General features: G+C 39.9%; 1 protein-coding gene and 1 long non-coding RNA gene across 10 annotated transcripts in view; one reads left to right on the top strand and one right to left on the bottom strand.

The window, feature by feature from the left end:
• The window catches only part of LOC138359177 (uncharacterized), a 271321-nt gene that overhangs the window by 15301 nt on the left and 232700 nt on the right, over positions 1–23320 (top strand). For 4 of the 9 annotated variants that reach the window (XR_011225845.1, XR_011225839.1, XR_011225842.1 and 1 more), the window contains one exon: positions 407–506. The exons of the other annotated variants lie outside the window; for them this stretch is intronic. The gene's annotated coding sequence lies outside the window, so the exon portion shown is untranslated. Of the gene's footprint in view, positions 1–406; positions 507–23320 lie in introns of those variants that run through there. 9 annotated transcript variants of the gene reach the window in all.
• LOC138359179 (uncharacterized) lies at positions 331–3721 on the bottom strand. Its single transcript, XR_011225848.1, has 5 exons — positions 3490–3721; positions 2199–2419; positions 1858–1911; positions 1029–1094; positions 331–474 (listed from the first exon to the last, which is right to left on the bottom strand). It is a non-coding gene; the product is annotated as an uncharacterized lncRNA (long non-coding RNA).

Below are 23320 nucleotides of genomic sequence, written 5' to 3'. Positions count from 1 at the left end.
ATTTAACAATGATCTTTAGTTAATTTAATCATAATTTGTACAAAGCTTAGGTGTTGCATAAGCTTTAAATTTACTTTCAAATATGAAAACTAAAATATTGACTAGTTTCTTCCACTTTAATATTTCAGACTAATTTGCAATATTTGTTAGTTTATGTAAATTGAATAGGTAGTCCACTTTTACATCTTCAGTGCATTTTGCATGCACCTATGTAACAAGTTACAAATAGGTGTAAATTTTACCAAGTATTTATTTTCAAAGTAAAATTTCAGATGTTTAAACATTGCATCAATAGTAGTAAACAATTTCAGGATAAGGTATATAAAGTAGTTTCATTAAAATTGTTTTATTTAATAAGTTTTACATATAGTATTTATAATACATCTAATATTTATTACCATTTCAGGTTGTGGGACAGATGCTCCTAGAAGAACAGAAGATCCAAAAGGCCAAGACAACTCCAGAGACAATCACCTGTAAAAGAAAAATAAACATTAAAACAGGGACACTACTTTTATTATATCCAATGCCTAATAATAAGCCCAAAAAATCCTAACAGCCTATCTTTTAAGATAGGCTCAGCAAGGCCTATCCCTTCCTCTTAATTTATTGCAGAGCTTGTTCCCTGAATGAGTGCAGTACATCCACCACTTCAGTGCCATCAACACATTGTACATATGCTTTACTGAAAGCACTGTACAATGCATGCCAGGCACTAAAGTTTTAGATGCATTCAGCAAACAAGCCCTGTGAGAATTAACAATGTAACCATTGTTAAGGGTCCCTAAACCTATGCAAATCTAGTCCATCTATTAGATGGGTAGTAGAGCAAAGCTCTCAAAAAGCCAAGCCAGGGAAATCTGCAGGACTGCCTGGTCCCCTTTTATGAAATGGGGTAGGATCAGTACAAACTGCATCATCCCCTGTGGGTTGTAACAGTAGGACATGGTTACACACCTATAAATGGACTAGATAAGAGAATTAAGATTAGGTCATTGATATAGCTAAAACATCAAATTCAAACTCACCCACTTTTGTAGATTTCCTTTTGCAGAGTAAAGGAGCCTCAGTCCATGCATCATAATCACTTTCACCTGAAAAATATTTCAACAAATTAATTTCAGATTTAAAGCCAATCTTGATTTACTTTTCAAATTTGCATTCAGTACTTTACAAATTCAGATGGAAAAAATTTCTTTTAAGGAATTTACCTTTCCTACATATTCTAGTAGCAGTAAAGATCTAATTTAGCAATAAATATATATGGCATCAATTTGCCAAGTTTCAGTAAATGTCATTTGAGAAACTATCCACAACTGCACTTCAATGGCAATTTACATTTATTTTTAGCCAATGCTATATTGTTTAAGTTATCACCTTTTTTACTTTTATGCAAATCTATTCAGATTAACCTTTACTAAAACTCCACATTCTGGAAAACTATATAAATTTAAAACCAAGCTAAAGTAAACATTGAATACTTTTTTTTACTTTCAAGGGAAAAATACCATCACTTAGAACAAAACTTTACCTGCCATTAACTTTGACTCATTATTACCCTTAACAGTATTATACATTTATAGATTAAAGCTTATTTAACAAACATTTAATGTTAAGATTTATATTCCATTAAAATTATTAATAAAACACCCTCAACTATGCTGTTTAAGATCTAATGCCCCACATTACAATTTTCACAATTTCAACATACCATTCTATTCAATACATTCCTGAAAGGAATGAACTTGCAGATATGGTACCCACTAGCCTAAGCCTAGACTTCCATACCCTAATATTTAATAGGTTTTTAGCAATTTACTTCTACCCTCTAATTCCAATGTACACAACACTACTTACTGTAGATCTGCAAGTATTTTCCTGCAGCTCTTTGTTGCCAGGACCTTCCACAACCTGTCATGTGAACAGTAAATATTACTAAAAAGTTATTTGTATAGCGATGTTATTTTGTTCATACCTGTACCACCAGTTTAACAGTTGCCGTTTTAAATGGCACACTAAGTATCTTGCTGTCCCATCTTTTCTGAATAGCAAGTGCCAATAGGCACTGCCACTGGCTTATGGCAAAAGATTCTGTAGCAATAGAACTATAAACCACACTTTCTCCCCCCCCCCCTTCCTCCCAACTGTTCAGTGTCAAAAGGGGGGGGGGGGGAGTGTCCATTTACTGTACCACTTACATTTTAGTGTGGGCTTCATCCACTATTCTGACGTTAGCTGGAACATTTGTGCCAGCTGCTGGTTTGAAAGGGAGGCATACCATGTGCCAATTCAGGAAGCTTTCCACGTTCCTCACTGCATGTCAGCTCAGGACCTCACTACCATGTTGGGAGGCAGTTGAAGACTAACCAATCAACATCCCAGGCTGGAGAGCAGTGCCAGCTCGGGGAGAATTTACCACCTGCAAGAAATTTAACACTTAACAATCTACACCATCTATCTCATATTTACCTAGCCCCCAAACCTCACATTTGTCAGCATTAAACTGCATCTGGTAGTCTAACTATTTCAAAACTATATAGGGCATCGGTATTTTTTATTTGCCAATTCTGCAACTATTGCAGTCTAAACCATAATCTTGCGAATAACAGAGGTCCAAGGAGAGCTTTTAGGCACTACTTACAACACTTCTCCCAACTTAACCCCATTTATACTAATTTCCTTTGGTATAGCCATGACCTAATCAACTTCAGTCAGCATTCCCAATGATCCGAGCCCCTATCAATTTTGCGCCACTCAAAATCTCTGCTGAAGTCAAGGTACACAAAATCACAAACCTTATCACCATTTCCTCAACTATGCAAACTAATCCATGAACATTTAGTAATAAAACTATGCGATTCATGTATCTAGTCATGTTTCTCAAAAAAAAGAGTAGAGAAATTGCACTTGCAATGTTAGATTCTAGTAACTTTCCTCACAATAGACTAAGCTAATTGGTCACTAACTTAAGCGTTAAAGTTAACTCAAACTTTTCCTTTAAAACTTGATATATTAGGAACTTTCCACGACCGGCCTCTACCCGACATAATTAAATAGGGTAAAAACGGTATATTAAATGCAGTAAAACTACGGTAAATTCAATATGATAAACTTGCATTCTTTAAGCATGGGCTGCATAGTAAGTGAACTTTACTAAATGTTAAGCACCCTGGCAAACCACTTCGTTCTATTCAATTTCTTTAATTACTTTGTCCGGCTAGAATTTTTAGATTAGATTAAAGGAACACCCTCCCTGGTAACGGCTGAACTAGTTAACCAAATACAAATATTTAGGTAAAATACTTTCATAAAACCCGCCTACTTCACCCACCAGTAGACTTGTTTCGCTAAAGGCATAATGTAATGTTCCACTTTAGTAAATAAAGACTTAAAAAAAAAACACTACCCCATCTGTGTAGTTACCGGTTACCTGACATTCTACGCTTAAAATAACCCATCTATTCCCCATAATTGTTCGATATAACTTACCTCTCACCCGCTGGTCGAGTACACAGCAGTATATATCCTCCTCCATCACTCAGCGCGTGGATACTATTTCACTCTGGCCGCAAATTGCCTCAAATCACCTACGTTGTCCATAAACATATATAGAAGAGCAACTGACCGTAACACCCGTATAGTGATCGTCACATAACGTGGGAACATTAGTAGTACTGCTGTCAAAACATAGATGGCGCCAGGACAAACGGTAATTCCTAGGGACTCGCCTAGTTATGCGTAGGGAATTGAGCTTCAGCTGTTTGGTCCCGCCCCTCATCTGTATTCACCTAGTTGTACTCACCTAATTTGTGCTTGCAGGGGTTGAGCTTTGGTTCTTTGGTCCCGACTCTCAACCGTCAATCAACAGGTGTACAGGTTCCTGAGCCTATTGGGCTCTATCACATCTACATTTGAAATTGTGTATGGAGTCAGCCTCCACCACATCACTGCTTAATACATTCCATTTGTTAACTACTCTGACACTGAAAAAATTCTTTCTAATATCTCTGTGGCTCATTTGGGTACTAAGTTCCCCTTGTTCGTGTTCAAGTTCAAGTTCAAGTATGTTTATTGAGATAAGCAATAAATACATCTCAAAGGGATAGAGTAGCTTAGGCTATTTCTACCCCCCTCTACTTCAAGTCCCTCAAGGGGCGCACAAATTCAGTGAGTACAAATAGACATATAGCAGTACAAAAATCCCATTTAACATAGCATACAGCAAGTACAGCATATAATTGTTACATTCTTGGGGCAAAATTCTTGTAGCTCCTAAGTATGCTGTCTATTATACCATTATCGCACATCCAAACAATTTGATGTGGTACACTATTTATTTCCTTATTTCTATATTTTTCAATAAGGTGACACTCTAATACATAATGTTCTAAGGTGTGGGCGGACGGCATACTACATAATTTACACTCCTTATCTTTTTCACTGACATCAACACCGTATTGCCAGATATATTTATATCCTAATCGTAATCTCATGTAAATTGAATCCTTCCAAGTAGACTTTCCTTTACCATAAGTGAAGGACGAATTTGTATTTATTATTGCATAATTCTTAAGTGTGTTACTACTGTCCACCAATGCCATTCTCTTTATCATTTCTTCACCCTCCTGAATCACCTTGAGTCTTGTTTTTATTTGTTTCAAGGTTAACTGACATACAACATCAACAAGAGTTTTTTCAGTGGCTCTCTTCGCTATGTCATCAACTACCTCATTCAACAGTATTCCCACATGTGAAGGGATCCACATGAATCTTACTTTATACCCAGTTTTTTCTAATCTCTTAACATTCTCTCTACACTCTATCACAATATTCTGATATACTGGGCGTCTGCTATTTAAAGACTCTAACGCTCCTCTGCTGTCAATAAAGAAGCAAGCATTTTTACCACATTTGACTACTTCCTGTAATCCTGCTAATACTCCTTGGAGTTCAGCCTGCGTTGAAGAGACATTGTCAGTTAAGCGGCGTCCAATAACAGTATCTACAGTGCCGATGTCAGTGTACTCCCTGATCAAGACTCCACATCCTGCCTTCCCATCCCTAGCTACTGACCCATCACAATATACATGTAGAGTGTTTTCCGTAGGCAGTTTTCTAATTATACAATCATATGTTGCCCTCAGCTCTCCTATTTCATACATACTTTTTTTCTTATGCAAGGGAGTAATTACTACATCTACATTACAATCCTCCCATGGTGGTGTAAATTTTCTCTTGGGCACAGCAATACACTCTGTAATAACATCATACTTTATAACATTATAACATAATTTGTTCATATATACTCTCTTCTTCATCATACACTGTTCACTACTTCCCACCTTTTGAACCGAGAGGATTAATTCATTAGCTCCCCCACCTCTCATTAATCTAATGGCAGAGGCTACATTTATCTCTGAAATTCTATCCCCAATACTCTGCAGATTCAACTCCATCCTCATTATCTCAATCATAGCATTTCTTGGGCATCCTAAGATAATTCTCATTGCTTCATTTTGTACCTTCTCCAACTTGCCCATCCTACCTTTACCAAAACAAGAAATGACAGGTGCAGCATAATCAATAAGAGATCTTACAGTACTCAAGTATAACATTCGTAGCACAGGGACTCCCACTCCCTTTCCACAGCATGCCAAAGCCTTCAGAGGTTGTAATCTCTTCCGACATTGACCCAACAGTCTGTTCATCTCAGCTTCCAAACTCTCATGGGTATATCCAACATATATGCCTAAATATTTATATATATTAACTCTCTCTATATTTTTATCGTTTATTTTCAAAACAATGGGGCTCCGACTTCTACATTCAAACTTAGTTTTGTTTTCATTAACCACCAATCCCATATGGTGACACAGGTTTCCAAAATTGTCCAACACTGTTTGAACCTTTGAAATATCTTTGCCCTGAAACAAAATATCATCGGCATATATGATCGGAGTTACCCCATTTGAGTATCTCTCAGATGCTATCTTATTCATTAGTACATTAAACAGGGTGGGACTCAAAACTCCTCCCTGAGGTGTGCCGAGTTCAAAAGACCTCACACCTGACATACAACCTTGATACCACACCTGAGCCTTCCTTTCGTAAAGATAATCCCCTATCCAGCGCAATAATTTCCCTTTAACACCAAGACTAGCTAATTCATATAAAATAACCTCTTTGTTGGCTTTATCAAAAGCTCCTTGTAAATCAATGAAAATTCTATAATAATCATTTTCATTAGCTAGACATTTAATAATACAATCAGAGGTACTTTTTCCTTTGAGGAACCCGAACAAATTACTAGACAGCTGATCACCTATTATATATAAAAGTCTATTTAAAATGATCCTCTCCATCATTTTACAAAAACACGAGGTTAAAGACACAGGTCTATACTCTCCATTGGCTTTAGGGATAGGGATGATCATAGCTTTTTTCCATTTACTGGGAATACTGCCCTCTTTATAACTAATATTAAAGAGGTCTAAAAGTGGGCTTTTCGTCATAGTGGCAAGTTCATTAAGTATTTCATAAGTTACTCCATCCTCCCCAGGTGCGGTAGATTTCCCAACTTTAATCGCCGTTATTAGTTCTTCTCTGGTAATACCTGTGCAAGTGACATCACCACTGTTACCTGCTATAAGTATAAAATCCTTTCTTAGATCTTTCCAAGAATCTAATGACTCTCTCGTTACAGCGGGTAATGAACTAAGTTTGGCAGCTTCCGCCCATTTATTTACGAGCTCATTTGCAATTCCTTGCGGGTCTGGATGTGCAACAAAATTGTGCTTTTTACCCCTTATTTTATTTACGTCTTGCCAGATTTCCTTCAAGTTTCTGTTACTCCCAACTTTCTCTGCAAATTCCTGCCAATACTTGCTCCTAATTTCCTTTCTCTTCTCCCCACACAGCCTAGCAACTGCCAGTAAAGCATTCTTCCCTTCCTCAGTCCTACCATTCCTATTCCAATCCCTGTGAGCTCTCCTCATTGTTAATGTCCACCCCTTAAGCATCTTGTCATGTGTATAATTTTCTTTTCTGGGGGGATGCCTTTTTATACTAGATGGTTTCCGGTTCAATGTTGCATTAAATACATCTACCTCCTTAATTAAATCTTCATAAAATGCTTCTGCCGAAACCGGCTTATAAGTATCATACCAAGATTTAATATGGCCGACAAGACCCCTTAATTCTCCCTCATTAAACTTTAACCTTTTCCTCTGAAGGCAGGCATGCTTTTTATCTAGTTTAAGCTGTATTTGTAATGCAAAATGATCACTTAGCATTTCATCCACAGTAAGACAATTCCCCTCTATGCCCTCAGCATTTATTAAACAAGCATAATCTAATCTCCCTCCCCTCAAATGAGTAGGAGAGGGCTCGCCCAGCAGTTGAACATCTTCATGTTCCTGCAAAAACTGGTACCATCTGCAACCATTCCTATTTGCTTTACCCCTTGATCCTAAAGCTGGATGTCTGGCATTAAAATCCCCTACCACAAGTGTATCTTCAGAAAAGAAGGAATCTGGCAAGTATCGTAAATCAAGGGAGCTATCAGAGATGTATAGATTAATGAAATTTAACTCTCGGTCCTTTAATTGTATCCGCAAGCTAATACTTTCAATACCTCTATATCTCTGAGGGATTCCAGTTATCTCGGCAGGTATGGTACTTTTGACATAACATGAGACCCCCCTAGTTCCTCCATCAGCATATAAGTGAAAGCCTCTATAGCCATTTAGCCTCAGTATGCTACCATCCCTATCCCCAGTTTCCTGGAGTGCTACTATGTCAATATCCTCTCTAAGAGTATAATAGTGTACATCCACTGCTCTAGTTTTTAATCCATTAATGTTCCAAGATAATATTCTCAATTTACTTTCATCCATGATTAATAATAAAACTACCTTTGCCCTGTCCGTCACATTCCATGAGATACAAGAGTACCTTAGAAACTTCCTTCCAACACCGTAACATTTTTTCTTTCTCCTCACCTTCACAACTACTACTAACATCGAAGGTAATATTTTTCATATCTATTTTCTTTGTTATTTCTGTAACCCGTTTTACTTTAACCGTTCTTTCACCATTTGTCACAACAGGAGGTTGAACACCGCTAACACTACTAGAAAGTGTATTCTCCTGACTATCCTCTATCATCGTTACCTCATGCACATCATTACTTTCTTCTACGCACGTTTCACTTTCCATTTCACGTCTCGTTTTACTTTCAATTACACGTCCTGTTTCACCACCATCTTTACCCCGTCCACCTTCCATAGCCAATTTTTCCAATGCCTCAATCCTCTTATCTAGTTTTTTTAGATACTCCAAAATTTGATTACCAACCTCAGAGGTGACCATATTGTCCTGAACCTTGTCGTCACAAGGTTTCAGTTTTTCCACTGCATGATGTACTTTCCCTAAGCTCGCCTTTACTTTCTCCGTCCCTTTTTCCCACACATTGATCATAGGGGCTGCCGTTGGCTTCCAACTGTTTCCTCCATGTTCCTCTTGCACAATTTTTCCTTGCTGCGAGGATACATCTATCCTGCTTGTAGGACCCGTTCTAGTCTCTTTCAGATGAGGCTTCATGGGGCATAGAGAGGAACCAGCATTGTGGCTGCCTCGACAGTTGCAACAAAATGGGATAATCTTTTCACTTCTTTCAATCTTGACTCTACACTCTCGTGAGTCGTGATTTTTCCCACAATACCGACACCTGGGGTCAAACTGGCATTTCCATGCCATATGTCCCCAACGTGAACACTTCATGCACAGTATAGGCTCCTCAACGTATTTTGCAACGTTCCTATAGCCTAGTCCTTGCACAAAAATTTTCTCCGGCGCCTCACCCTTTACCAAGGCAACAACCTGGCTTCGTTTGTCACCACGAACACTGTTCCTCTTGGCCCAGACAACATTATCATTGTTAAGAAGAAGACAGTCAGGATCCAAATAAGTTGGAAACTTGAATACTATGATCTTTGTGTGCAACATACCTTCTTCTGGAGGAACCATCACTACATTCTCAAATCCAACCGTCGTGAGGCGTTCCACGGCCTGTTCAGTCCCAACTGTTATGTAGGGCCGGTGAAGACCCTCCTTGAAAAGTGGTTCGTATTCCAAACATTGTTTAGCCAAACGTACCGTCCACTCTAGCTTTTGGTGGAAATTCAATTGGCATGTTGTAGGGAACAACAGCCTCTTCCTTCTTGTCTTGTCTTGAGTCTTGCTGAGTAGGGTCTCATTCTTTGGTCTCTTTGCAATCTCATCGTCACTCTCACTGTCTCGCTGTCTGTTATTATTTCTCCGTTTCTTTTTGTTCACTACTAATTCAAACGGTCGATTATCATCTTGTCTGTCCTCCTCACTGCCACTTGGGCATACCGCCTCAGCCATTTCTTCGACGTTGTCAATAATCGAGAACAAATGCACAATATCCTGTATCACCACGTGCAAAAAACGAAGAGTGTGGGGCAATCCTCCACCTCCCACCAATCAGCGGACGCCAAGAGCGCCAACCTAGCGACCGCACACAACCGTGGTCTGGATACAACTGCTTGTTCGTGTTCCACCCGTGTTAAAGAGCTGTCTTTGTAACTATCAAAATGCATATATCTTTGCTTTCACTTTAGTTATATTTATGACAAGGGATTTAAAATTTGCCTATATTTCTGCTTCTCTGATGACATTAAAAACTTTCGTTTATTACAGTATCTACATAAAATTAACATTTATCTTCATTAGGTTGTAGTTCTCATCAATAGGGAGAGCGTCGGTAAAAAAAACAAAAATTGTTTAAATATAAATATCTTTCCTCTCTCAATAATATGCCCGAAACGCTATGCGTACTAGTGGCTTAAGGTATTGTATGTACTAGCTCTATCTATAAATCCAATATTATGTTTGTAAATCGACTATTTATGTACTTTCCTGAATAAAATGAACTTTACTTTACTAATATCTAATCTCTGTGACTAAAACGTAAGAACGACTTTATCTATGCCTTTTTGATAACATATACAATTATAAGCTTTATTAGTGAATCTCTATTAATTAAACAATATATCAGAGAGTGTGTAAGGTTCGGTGTTCCATGTGCGAAGAGACATGGGAGATTTTACATCAGTACAGTCAATGTTTTAAGTAGCGAACGCATACTAACGAATAACGATTAGTATAGACCAACACTATTGTTCTATGAAGTCGATTTAACTTCCAGACATGTATTTTTCAATAAGTCTTAAATATTTTCTGGCTAGTTATGTTAGATATTATTAGAAATACGTATTCTACTTGTTAATATAATAAACTAATTTGCGATCATTAAGGAGAGAAGTGCGACGATTGGATCACTGTGTACAGAAGGTTGATATGCCAACAAACACTTTCCAGACAACAATATATCTTGGATAAGTCGCTCCACAACATTGACACCTGGACCGTTGATTTCCTATGAGGCCACATATTTACTTATTTCATAATGGAAGTATATTATTTTATAGTAAATATATGTTTTCTCGTGTTCTGCATTAAGCACCAACATTATATTGAATAAATATACCATATTTCTTCATTATTTAAGTAATGCTAGGAGGCTTTGAGTAGCTTTGGGTCATTAGGTGAACAGAATCTCCAATAGATGGGGCGAGAGTCGCGCTATCTCTCGCCCGAGCGAGAGTCGAAACTTATTTTAGAATTGATATATCTTTGTCCTCCAACAAGATATATTTCCTTTGGTGCACTCACAATAACGAGCATATCTCTGTCTTTCTGAAGGCATATAATATTTTAGGCTTTATAAGCGTATCTTTGTTAATTACACACTATATTGGCAAGTGCGTAGGCTTCTGCATTCCATGACCGACAAGCTACTGAATGCCACTATAAAAACGTATGTATCTTCACTTGAGCTTTATATATGTCTATGTTAAAGTATTTAAAATGAAGCTTATATTTCTATCTTTCTTGAGACATATAAAACATATGTGTTTAGTAATGAATTTACGTGAAATAAGCATTGTTCTGAGAGAGAGTTGCTCTGTCGATCAGTCTGTGCGGGGTCGGAGCTCGGCGATTATTAAAACACATGTATCTTCATTAGAACTTTATATATATCTATGGTAAAGTATTTAAAATGAAGCTTATATTTCTATCTTTCTCAACACATATAAAAACATTTGCGTTTATTAACGAATTTACGTGAAATAAGCATTGTTCTGAGAGAGAGTTACTCCGTTGCTCGATCTGTGCGGGATCGGAGCTCGCCGATTAGAAAAATACACGTATCTTCGCTTTAAATACAAATATGCCCATGGTAAGGCATTTAAAATGAAGATTATGTTTCTATCTTTCTTGAGACGTATAAAAATCTTACGTTTATTAACGATTCTGCGTGAAATAAGCATTGTTCTGAGATGAATATTGCGGATTTCCGGCTCTACGACCGATGAAAAATGCAACTTTTATACAACTACAAATATCTTTAGTTTTACTTTAAATTTTGTCCTGAAAGAGTTTTCATATATAGATCCAGTTTCTGCCGTTCTTCTGACATGAAAAGACCTTTGGTTTAATAAGTTATAAAGATGTTTTCAACAATATTACTAGGGCGTTCACCGATTCTAACATGGGCGACCCTTTTGTCAACGCAACACATGGGTTGACCTGATTGATATATGGGTCAGATTCCATTAAGGTTCGGAACAGTGTTGTGATGACGTCACACCGTCACTTCTCTTCCTCTTACACGCTCACCGTTTTCTTTGATTGTGTTACCTGGGGGGGGGAGGGAGGGGGAAGTGAAGATAGTGAAATGAACAAAGTTATAATTCTAAATTATAATTGATGTTATATTCACCTGTGACCCAAATTATTGTTGTGATTCGTGGTATTTAACAGACTTAACCACTAAAAGTTTTTTGTTTTCTTTTCTAATATGTTTGAAATTAAAGGATTTGCCCCGAAACGCTATATGCGTATTTAGATATTGTATGTGCTTGCTCTATCTATAGATCCAATATTATATTTGTAACTCGTCTTCTATGTATGTACTTTTACCTGAATAAACATTTTGAATTTTGACAATTGATTTTATTTTATTTTATACTTGCAGAACAAATACGGATCTACCATAGGTGTTAGTGACTTTGCAAGAATGTAAAATCACCAATGTTATCTCCTCTAACAAACCCAATATACCTTCTTATATATAAATAAATACCAATAAATCAATAAACTCAACGACACAAGTATAAGCAACTAGCTGGTCGCTGGAAAATCTCTAGTTTTGTGAAATATTCATTCATAAACCTTATATTTCCTTACATTTTTCTTATGTATAATGAGATGATGTTAATCTTCCTGAAGGCTTTCTCCAGTGGCGTCTCCATCTCCTGGGAGTCGCTTAATCTTGCCCCAGTGAGGAATTCGCGCTTAAGAAAAAAGCAAAATATGAGAAAGTCCAGAGGTATACTACAATTACGCCAGGATTCATCAAGCATTTACACAACATATTACGAAACCTATACATCTTTTCTCGATAATGACTTAACCTGTATTTATTACGAGCTTAGAAACTTCACAACCAAAGGTTATTATTGTGATATACAACCTCGTACAGTTCTTTGGAGCTCATAAACTGCTTAATAAATGTAAACAAACCCGCCATGATTTAGGAAAGATTTACAGGTGTCGTAAGTGGTTACGTAAATGATGAATCCTGTCCCAGGACCTATGAGGAGGGCAGGAGAAGAGGACACGGGTGTAAACAATAAACTCAGATGAGTTATAGTATAAGGAAACACTCCTTACAAAATATATTCACCTTACCTGAATTTACCTGAGGGCCACCATCTCTAGTGGCTTCGACGCAGACAGGAAGCTGCCGGCTGTTCAAAGGTTCCCCCCAGTGTTCTCAGAGGAACTTTTCCAGCTTAAATTTAAACTAAAGTACTGTCTTGGTATTTACATCTTCGAGAGGTTATTTTATCTTGAGATGATTTCGGGGCTTTAGTGTCCCCGCGGCTCGGTCTTCGACCAGGCCTCCACCCCCAGGAAGCAGCCCGTGACAGCTGACAAACACCCAGGTACCTATTTTACTGCTAGGTAACAGTCTTAAATCCACGAACAGTGGCTGATAAGCAGGCCCCGAGAGCTGAGGCTTGCCTCGTCAATACAAACATATCAAGTGCGCACACAGGTGCATGCGCACATAGGTGCATGCGCACACAGGTGCATGCGCACATAGGTGCATGCGCACACAGGTGCATGCGCACACAGGTGCATGCGCACATAGGTGCATGCGCACACAGGTGCATGCGCACACAGGTGCATGCGCATGGACGCGCAGTAAAGCAGAACCTCACGCAGTCTCCCTCTGATGACTCGGCTCGTTCTCTCAATTTGTCACGCTGTAAAAAAATGGAAATGTTTTGCCTAATCAGAAACGTACGAACCCAAGCAACCCACCTAACCTATCGCGGCCGATGTATAGAAAACGTCAACATTAGTGAGCTTTAATTTTAACTTATACGTCGCACTTTTAACGGGAAACAGCTGACCTGCTTCCCACCAGTTACTGAACAAGTTACTGACGTACAAGTGTGTTTATGTGTGTGTGTGTGTGTGTGTGTGTGTGTGTGTGTGTGTGTGTGAGAGAGAGAGAGAGAGAGAGAGAGAGAGAGAGAGAGAGAGAGAGAGAGAGAGAGAGAGAGAGAGAGAGAGAGAGAGAGAGAGAGAGAGAGAGAGAGAGAGAGAGAGAGAGAGAGAGAGAGAGAGCTGGGGTAGGGGGGGTGAAGGAGCGTAAAGCCGGGTCAATACAGGGCCTAGCGGAAGGAGGGGGGGGAGGGAGGGGGTTCATCTGTCTGAGACGGGTTGCTGCCTTCTGTCCGTTTCCCCCTGGTTGTACCCACTAGCTTAATGGCTTCTGTACGCCCCTGTTTGTACCCACTAACTCGTTGACCTCTGGACTCCTATAGTTGTACACTATCTTGTGTCGTCCTGGTCCCACCCCTTGTGTGTTCCCTCGTCCTGATCTGGAGAAATGGTCTAGAAAATGGCTGCTAAAGTTCAACTCAGGAAAGTGTAAAGTAATGAAATTAGGCGAAGGGAACAGAAGGCTGAACATAAGGTACCATCTGGGAGGTGAAATCCTACAAGAGTCAAACAGAAAGAACTGGTGGTTGATATCATTCCGAACATTCCCCAGAAGCCCACATCAAAAGGATATCATCAGTGGCATATGCTAGATTGGCCCATATAAGAACTGCCTTTAGAAACTTGTGTAAGGAATCGTTCAGGATCTTGTATACCACTTAAGTCAGACCAATCCCGAAGTATGCAGCTCTAGCCTGGAGTCCATACCTAGTTAAACACAAGATAAATTTAGAAAAGATTCAGAGGTATGCCACCGGACTAGTTCCAGAACTGAGAGGTATGAGCTGCGAGGAAAGGCTAGGGAAGGTAAACCTCAAGTCCCTGGAAGACAGAAGAGTAAGGGGAGACATGATAACCACCTACAAAATTATCAGAGGAATTGACAGGGTGGACAAAGATAAACTATTTAGCACGGGTGTAACACGAACATGGGGACACAGGTGGAAACCTGGTACCCAAATGAGCCAGAGACATTAGAAAGAATTTTGTCAGTGTCAGAGTAGTTAACAAATGGAATGAATTAAGCAGTGATGTGGTGGAGGCTGACTCCATACACAGTTTAAAATGTAGATTTGATAGAGCCCAGTAATCTGTACACCAGTAGATTGACAGTTGAGAGGCGGGACCAAAGAGCCAGAGCTTACGGGAGGTAAGCACAACTAGGTGAGTACAGTTGGTGTGGGGTACAATAGGCTAGGTCTAAAATCTTTTACGGTTTCACATTCAACAATACAGTGTTCAAGTGAATTCCTTAAAGGTTTGTCACAGAGTTTACAATCCGAATATTCTAGTTGTGGCTCAGCCTCACTAACCTGCCAGATGTGCCTATAGCCAAGGCGAATTCGCGCAGTGACTAACTATATCATATTGTCTGGTCCGGTTACTGTGCTGACTACATAATTACCAATTATTTCAAAAGTTGTCATAGTTTTTAATACAGCAGCTTTCAGGTCTCTGGCCATTTCTTAGTTCTTTTAAATCTGGAGTAATTTCTTTAATTTGTATGTTTCTAATAATTGCATTATAGTCCAAAGTCATAATCAATGTTTTCTTTCCTGCAAGCCTCATTGGCCAATCGATCTTGATCGTCAATCTTTGTTCGATGACAAAGATGACGTTTGGAGAAAAAGAGTTTTCAGAGAAGACCTTGTGGATTCTCACTGAACACTTTAATCTTTTCCTCTCCTACCACCCTTATTATTTTTTATATGTTTTGATTTATTTCATTTTATTTTATTGCAATATATATATATATATATATATACAAGCCTAACGCGTGAACGTTAGGCTTGTATCGAAGGCCCACAAGGCTGAACCACTGACCCTTCCGAGGAAGCAACTGCTAGGTGAACAGAAGCATTAGGTTAAATGAAACGTGTTCAATCATGTGCCCAACCATCGCCAGGGATTGGAGCCCGGGGTTCGCGACTGTGAGTTGAGAAGGATCTGGGCAGTCTTATAAGTGTTTGGAAGGTCTGGTATTGACTGTAAGACCCGGGCGCCGCGCCAGGAATGTGGGGTAGAGGCTACTTGAGTTATGGCTTCAGGATACGCATAGAACTTTAGATAGCCTCGAGGGATATGTATCCGGGTGGTGGTGGTGGTGAGGGTAGAGAGGGTCCGTATTCATCTAGTTGTGCTTGCGGGGGTTGAGCTCTGCTCTTTCGGCCCGCCTCTCAACTGTAACTACTAACTAATTTTTGCCACACACACACACACCCAAGAAGCAGCTCCGTAACAGCTGTCTAACTCCCAGGTACCTATTTACTGCTAGGTAACAGGGGCATTCAGTTTATTATTATTATTATTATTTTCTACCACAGACGTGGCCACACATTTACAATGCTAACCAGCATATATACATTTTCTTCTGTCCTCCATGGACAGGGTAAGAGATGTGTTAAACATATAGTTCAAGGGTTTATTGAACAATCAACCACAGAAGGTGATTCGGTGCTTTTAAAATGCTAAGCTAACCTACATACGTAAATACATAGATACACAGATTTACGTATGCCCTACATAAAGTGTTCGATGTGTCTTTTACATAGTGTCATTAATGTGCATTTACAAAGGTGAAATGTAATTCTGATCAGCTTCCATATATTCTTTATACACATACATATACATACACACACATATATACGTACATTTATATACATATATACATACATATATATACACACACATGCATTCACATATATTTGTCTCTTTTACTCTGAGAGGGTGAGATAGCTGATAGAGAAACTAGTGTGCAATTAAGCACTTAATCACTGAAGGTGATTAAGGTGCTTTTACAAGCTCAGGTTATATAGTTACATCATATACATACATTGTATAATTGATACATTACATGGTTAATCTTGGGTACAAGTTCAATATATCATCAAGCGTTCCAGTACTCATATAGTAATTACAGAGTTCAGCATACCTTAGCCCAGGAGGGTGAAAGTCAGTCAGTATGGGACATTCTACAATATAATGTTCAAGAGAGTGCATGTTTTCTCTTTCACAAAGTTGACACATTGTGTACTCGACATTTGGGTTTTGAGAAAGCTGCCAGATACGTCTATATCTCAGGCGTATTCTGGCCACTATAACATCACATTGCCGGGTTCTTGTTCTATTAGTCCCATATGTGAATGTCTCCTCACGATATCTATCGAAAGAAACGTTGCCCATTTATTTCTGCCTGGTCCGGGAATCGAACCCGTTCCACAGAATTGCAAGTTCTGCGTGCTGTCCGCTCAGCTACCAGACCCCGAACACTTATAACAACATCTCCGTGGTGAGGATGTTGTGGTGAGGGTGGTGGTGGTGGTGGTGAGGGCGGTGGTGGTGGTACTTACCTTATAATGTCTAAATGTCTACGGGGAAGTGAGGTCTGGTTCTTTATAGTCCTCCTATACCATCCTCTTGTACCTGTTGGGTCACAATTTTTACAATTTAACTATTCTGATGTTCAACTTCTTTGTCGAAAGTATGTCCTCCCCCCTCCCTCCCCCCTTTTTCTCTGCCTCCCCCCCCCTCTCTCTCTCTCATGTTGGTTGTATGGAGCACCGCTCTATGGCAGTAAGAGCCCCGGAGGTGTGTGGAGCAGCGATAGCGAGGTAAGGCAAGAGAAGGTCTGGGAACGGTCCGGGTGGTGTACACAGGTCCCCCCCCCCATACTTTACGCCTGAGCTCTGGCTCTTTCGTCCCGCCTTTCAAGTCAATCAACAGGTGTACAGGTTCCTGAGCCTACTGGGCTCTATCATATTTACATTTGAAACTGTGTATGGAGCCAGCCTCCACCACTACACTTCCTAATGCATTCCATCTGTTAACTACTTTGACGCTGAAAAAGTTCTTTCTAACGTCCCTGTGGCTCATGTGGGTACTCAGTTTCCACCGTGTTGAATAGTTTATCCTTGTCTACCCTGTCGATTCCCCTGACGATTTTGTAGGTAGTGATCATGTCTCCCCTTACTCTTGTCTACCTGTGTGTGTGTGTGTGTGTGTGTGTGTGTGTGTGTGTGTGTGTGTGTGTGTGTGTGTGTGTGTGTGTGTGTGGTGTCAGAAGGCAAAGGCCCTTGTGTTTATAATCAAGGCTTCAGACACCAACAACTCTTCCTGCTGAAGTGCTCACACAAGTTTTGGTTCACACACACGCACTGCACTCGCAAGCGCACTCTCACGCACACAAGTGCACTCTCACACGGTCAACAGCGTGTACACACACACACACACACACACACACACACACACACACATGTAATGTCGACTAAAGAGCCAGAGCCTAACCCCCACAAGCACAACTAGCTGAGTACACACACACAAAGAGAATGCTGAAGCACTAAGTGTGCCACACTCACTATGGTGTATAATAGATCAATGGACTCCATACACAGTTTCAAATGTAGATATGATAGAGCCCAATAGGCTCAGGAATTTGTACACCAGTTGATTGCCGGTTGAGAGGCGGGACCAAAGAGCCAGAGCTCAAAGCACAACTAGACGAGTACACACACACACACACCATATTGTGGTTCGCAGTCTTTTGCCTTATATAATACTTTTTTTATTTGTAATATCTTAATATTTATTATATCTTAATTTATGTATTGTCTTAATACCTACAATATTTTAATATTTTGAATATCTCAATATTTGTAATATCTCAATATTTTCAATATCATGTAATATGTAACATGTTAATATTCGCAATATCTTAATATTTGTAACATGTTAATATTCGCAATATCTTAGTATTACAGTATACTGTATATTACTGTTGTTAAATGTACTTACCTTAATTTATAATTGTTGATCATCCAGCAGCCCGTGTTGTCCTTGTCTCTTCACTGTTGTCCATCTTACTCCTTTATCACTGTTTTCATTATTCTCCTTCCATCTGATCCCTGTTGTGACTCAACACAAAAATTTCTTTATTTTTAGGAATATTTTCGCATTTCAGAGTTGCATCATGTTTTTGTTTCCAGCCTATTCCGGCAACTATTTTGGCTAACCATATACGTCAAAACTGCAACTGTTTGCCTAATCACAAATGTAAAAATATAACCGGTTTCCCTAATCAGAAACATACGTAAACAAGCAACCCACCTAACCCATCGAGGCCGACGGATAGAAAACACCAATATTATGGTGCTTTAATTGTAACTAATGGGTTAGATTTTGAACGGATTGATCGACTTTGTAAAAAAAAAGGGGGAACGTATTATATGATAGGACTCTGATTAATCGCCATATTTCGTCATGAAAAGTACGAATACGCATCGTTGCTCTATATAATATAATTATTAATTTATAATAAGTTTGGGGGTGGGGCCGACGTGCTAATTATCGCGAAGACACTGCGATAAAATTCTCAGTCCCTCACCTCTCTCTTCCTTATTTATTTATTTATTGATATATATACAACAAGGTACATTGGGTTTATGAGAGTACATAGCATTGATGTTTTTACATTTTTGCCAAGCCACTCCTCCTATCCCTTATCTTAATTTTGCAGTATAATTTCGCTCTAAGGTCAAAAACTGATGTACTAAAAAATTGGTAGCGGCTCGCGAGATTGTATGTGATGTCCCATTGTCACTGTAACGAATCACAGTGGTATGACTCGTTACACAGCAGTGAGTCACTGTAACGTACAGCGTGAAGCAGGGCAAATCAAAGCGTAAATCATGTCAGGTATAGCCTAGCGCGAGTCACAGCGTGAAGCACAGCGCGAGCCACAATGTGAAGCACAGCGCGAGCCACAACGTGAAGCACAGCGCGAGCCACGACATGAAGCACATCGCGAGCCACAACGTGAAGCACAGCGCGAGCCACAGCGTGAAGCAGGGCGTAAGAAGCACACACACGCACCTCTCAGGATCAACACTTACGCACAAACATCCTGCACTGGGAATTATTTGTTTATCTTTGAATTCCGTTTTCTTCATATCCGGATCCTCAGTGACGTCATCCAGAGTGTCTAGCATGTGTGAACGTTTTAAATTGTCAGAACACCACTAGTGTAGGGACGTTTATATATATATATATATATATATATATATATATATATATATATATATATATATATATATATATATATATATATATATATATATATGTATGTATGTATATGTCGTACTTAGTAGCCAGAATGCACTTCTCGGCCTACTATGTAAGGCCGGATTTGCCTATTAGGCCGAGAGATTTTCTTTATTTTAAAAATCTTGTTTCCAATTGGTTTATTTGAAATATTATTATTATATTAAGTTAAGAACATAAATTATTGACATAGTTATGTTAGTTTAGGTTAAGACAAGTTAGGTAGGGTTGGTTAGGTTCGGTCATATATCTACATAGTGAAATGAATAGTTTTATCAATTCATAAGAAAAAATTAGGAAAATATATAAATTCAGGCAAACTTGGCTTATTAGGGAAATCGGGCCTTGCATAGTAGGCCGAGTATTGCATTCTGGCTACTATAGATAGGTACAACATATATATATATATATATATATATATATATATATATATATATATATATATATATATATATATATATATATATATATATATATATATATAAAACACTAGAGTGGACCCTGGGAATACAATAAAGGTATAACCAAGCGGACATACTGGCCTGACTAGCGTTAGGGTGGACATATGATACCTGGCTCACCCTCTCCTCCCGCTCTTGGTCTGTTATTGTTTGCAATATATCTCCCTACACAGGCCGAGTGCTTGATATGAAAATTATTATTGGTTGCTTATCGCAGAGGTTCCCGGGTGTCTGGTTGGGTAGGAGAGATGTCTTCACGGGTGGCTGGTCGGGTAGGGGAGGTGTATTCACGTGTGGCTGGTCGGGTAGGAGAGATGTCTTCACGGGTGGCTGGTCGGGTAGGGGAGGTGTATTCACGTGTGGCTGGTCGGGTAGGAGAGATGTCTTCACGGGTGGCTGGTCGGGTAGGGGAGGTGTATTCACGTGTGGCTGGTCGGGTAGGAGAGATGTCTTCACGGGTGGCTGGTCGGGTAGGGGAGGTGTATTCACGGGTGGCTGGTCGGGTAGGAGAGATGTCTTCACGGGTGGCTGGTCGGGTAGGAGAGATGTATTCACGTGTGGCTGGTCGGGTAGGGGAGATGTCTTCACGGGTGGCTGGTCGGGTAGGGGAGGTGTATTCACGGGTGGCTGGTCGGGTAGGAGAGATGTATTCACGTGTGGCTGGTCGGGTAGGAGGAGCAATGTCTTCACGGGTATTGGCGGGTGACGTCAGGGAAGGAAGCAACAATGGCTATCCTGCGTCACAACACGGTCACACCTTCAGTCACATCTCACGCTGCAACCTGATTCACTCTGCCTCACCTGATGTTGATCTGCTTCTGCTGCTGCTGTTGATTTGCTTCTGCTGCTGCTGTTTCAACCTGCTGTTGATCTGCTTCTGCTGCTGCTGTTTCAACCTGCTGTTGATCTGCTTCTGCTGCTGCTAATTCAACCTGTTCTTCAGTTACTGTTCTACCGCTTCTGGGATTGCTCTGATGTTCTACTGTTGCTTGTTATTCTATTGTTATTGCTGATTTACTGTCGCTTGCTTTTCCTGCTTTATTTTCTTCTATTAATTCGCCCAAACATTTATTGACGTTAACAAATCCCCCAAAACAATGGGTAGAAAATAATTAAAAAACATTCAACTCATAGCCTATTCAGTGACGTTAACAAATCCCCCAAAACAATGGGTAGAAAATAATTGAAAAACACTCAACTTATAGCCTAGTCATTGACGTTAACGAATCCCCGCAAACAATGGGTAGAAAATAATTGAAAAGCATTCAACTCATAGCCTATTCATTGACGTTAACAAATCCCCCAAACAATGAGTAGAAAGTAATTTAATGGGTAGAAAACAATTGAAAAACACTCAACTCATAGCCTCTCCATCCTTCGCTAACATGAGTGCACTTTAGGCTACAGCTCAATTGACACCAGAGCACAGTGCTACGTTGAACAAAACAGTAACACGACTCTTGAGGTACGAGGCTGCCCCCACCCCCCCCACACACAATGTAAACACCTTGCCACAAACAAGGTCAGACTCAAACGACAACAGTGTTTGGCCTGCATGTTTACAAGTGCGTTAAACTGTGCATTAAGCGTCGTGCGCACTTAGCAGTGACATGTTGTGAAGTTGTATACAGAAGTGTGAGGGCTGGGGAAGGGGGGGGGATCATTGTTCTTAAGGGGTTTGTCTTACTACTGAAGGGATTAATGTTTTATTGATGCTTTATTGGTGCTCTGTTGGTGTTGCTTTATTGAGGCTCTGCTGGTGTTGCTTTATTCATGTTTTGCTGGTGTTGCTTTTCGCACTGGGAGGTTGGCCGGGCGTTGCTGGTGAGCGCACAGCTCATGTGTTAAACTCTTTCACTCACAATGTTTATACTTATTAATGAGAATCATACAAAATTAATGTTTGCCGGCGTTGACGTCATCCTCCGAACTACGTGTATTGTTGGATTGACTTGCGATAAACGTTATCAGGACGTCAAAATGCATATATTTTTTTTACTGTGACTTGGTCTGGACGGTAGAGCGACGGTCTCGCTTTATGCAGGTTTCCCCTTGACAGTTCTCTTCCCTTCTACTTTTGCTGTGCTACTCTCGCTGTTACTGAATTACTTCGGTGTTGTGTTACATCTATTGGTGTTGTCGCTGTATTACTTCCCCTCTTGGTGGTGCTGCTACACATGTCAGCGCTAAGCCAACACATGAAAGCTTGACTGTAATCCCCCGCGCGCGCGAGTTAGAGCTGAAGGCTGCCTCTCCTCCCAGCGTCCAGAGCTGGTCACCTGTAGGATTTGTGGAGGCCTTGGTGTTTGGTAGTGCCTTCTCCCGCTTCCCCCGCACCTTCTGCTGCCTCTGTCACCACCTACACTTTGTCGCATGTTGGAGAGTCGTGGTCCTCCTCCACTACACGGAAAGTTCAAGTTCAAGTAAGTTTATTGAGACAAGAAAAAAAAATACATCTCAAAGGGATAGAGTAGCTTAGGCTACTTCTACCCGCAGCTTCACGGAAGGTGGTGTTGTCCTCCATCATATGTACTGCCCGCTCATCTTCCTGTTTTTTTATTACTTGTAGTAACGAAGAGGACCATAGCATATATACCGACGTACAACGAAATTAGCAAGTAGAAATCTGAATTATTGAGTTGGACAAACAGGAAAACAATTTTTCAATTGTGTAGCAAAGACAAATTAAATTAGCCAAACCTTCCTAGGCTTATTACACGATATCTGAGGCCTAATATAGTACATATGTGTGCTATACTAGGCCTAGAAATATTTAAGTTTGTTTTTTAGTTTCATTTAATTTAAAAGAATTTCTTACTAGTCAGTATACTACTATCTAAAAGCTAAGTACGTACAAATTCGTGACTATTGACGACCGTCATAATAGGTACTGTCTAAACAGGAGAATGGGCTGCCAAAAGTGGAAGTGTTCAAAGAAAAAATTAGCCACGTTCCTATAGTTAGAACTGGACCAGCGGAGCTGTGGCGGCTACCGTGGGTCGCTTCATGCAATCGCCTTTTGGACTAGGTAGAACAAGTCGCTGAACCCACTCCAGGTGAGCCTGAGTATTATGATCTATAACCACTTGGGCTGGACG

This window comes from Procambarus clarkii, chromosome 89, assembly GCF_040958095.1.
Source record: "Procambarus clarkii isolate CNS0578487 chromosome 89, FALCON_Pclarkii_2.0, whole genome shotgun sequence".
Taxonomy (NCBI): Eukaryota; Metazoa; Arthropoda; class Malacostraca; order Decapoda; family Cambaridae; genus Procambarus; species Procambarus clarkii.
Note: the sequence above shows the minus strand (reverse complement) of the source record. Positions and strands in the feature narration are given on the sequence as shown.